Source organism: Zootoca vivipara, chromosome 11, assembly GCF_963506605.1.
Source record: "Zootoca vivipara chromosome 11, rZooViv1.1, whole genome shotgun sequence".
In the NCBI taxonomy this organism is placed as follows: Eukaryota; Metazoa; Chordata; class Lepidosauria; order Squamata; family Lacertidae; genus Zootoca; species Zootoca vivipara.
In genome coordinates this window covers 23161082-23162398 of record NC_083286.1, presented here as the reverse complement: position 1 = coordinate 23162398, position 1317 = coordinate 23161082, and the positions used below count along the sequence as shown (strand labels likewise).

The window sequence follows — 1317 nt, the reverse complement described above, 5'->3', positions numbered from 1 at the left end:
TCACTCTGGGACAGAGTTTTCCAGGATACACTGAGACTGCACATAGCTCAATAAGCAGTACTGGTATCTTTCAATTTTAAGCAGCTGCGCTCACATAGTCAAGCACCCCTGGTCAAATTCTTGCCTCGTTTCTAATGGTGACACTCCTTCTGGCCCAATGTTTCCAGCAATAGTTTAGAAATGACCAGCATAAGTCATCATTGAATTGAAGCTGCCACGCACTAACATCTGCCAAATCAAATCCCATTTCCAAAGCTCAGCTTCTTCATTACTCGGCATTAGCATCCAGGTGTAGTATTTACCATCTATGAGAAACTGTGTAAGTCAATGAAAAACTAGGTTTTGATAAGATAATGGGTGGTATGCCACTAGCTTTTACTCATAGTAGACCCACTGAAATCAACAATATTAGGTCCATTGATGTAAATAGAAACTTAGCTGAATACCACCCAATGTATTTTCATTCCAGGAAGGTGGACTGAGATGGACCGTAGAAATCAAATTGTCTAGAAAAATATATAGGCTCTGGTCACAGTTAGGTTGGTGGCCGTTACTACATATTGTGGGAGCAGATTCTGCTGGGATAGCTCAGTCGGTAGAGCATGAGACTCTTAATCTCAGGGTTGTGGGTTCAAGTCCCACATTGGGCAAAAGATTCCTGCATTGCAGAGGGTTGGACTAGATGACCCTCCTGGTCCCTTCTATGATTCCATAGTTTAACTATGTGCAGTGTGAAGAATTGTTTCCTGTTTTCTGTCTTGAAACTTCTAATATCAGCTTCATTGGATTACCCTGTATTCTAGTAGTATTATGTGAGTGGGAAGTAACTACCCTACAAACTCATAGCAGTCTTATTTGACTGTAACTGTCATGGCTTCCCCCCAAAGGATCCTGGGAATTGTAGTTTCATGAGGGTTCTGAGATCCCTAGCTCCTCTTCCCAAAGCTCCGACTCAGTGGGTTCCTGGGCTAGAATGAGTGGCTGTTTAACATTTTCAAGTCAGGGCAGATAGATGCAATGTAGCTGCTGTCTCCTCTGTTACTGTTTTTCTTACAAACTATCTGTACATCACCACAGCAGATTGTCTTTAAATGAATGAATCATGACATGATCCCAGCTACTTAGCTACATCTGTTATGCAGTAAATTGCCCTGCACACTATATGCATAATAAAGAGGCAGAAGAGGGTATTTGTTCCTAATGCAGGCCTCATTATGTGATGGTACACGAATGGTAGTAAGGACAGATGGATCGGCTGCAATACCATAAAATTTAGAAATAAAACTTGTTTATATTTGCCAGGAAAGGAATGCAATC

General features: G+C 41.5%; 1 non-coding gene across 1 annotated transcript; it reads left to right on the top strand.

Annotated features, from left to right (window-relative positions):
- Window positions 1-577: 577 nt before the first annotated feature.
- Window positions 578-650, top strand: TRNAK-CUU (transfer RNA lysine (anticodon CUU)). The gene has a single exon. It is a non-coding gene; the product is annotated as a tRNA-Lys (tRNA).
- The last annotated feature ends 667 nt before the right edge of the window (window positions 651-1317 follow it).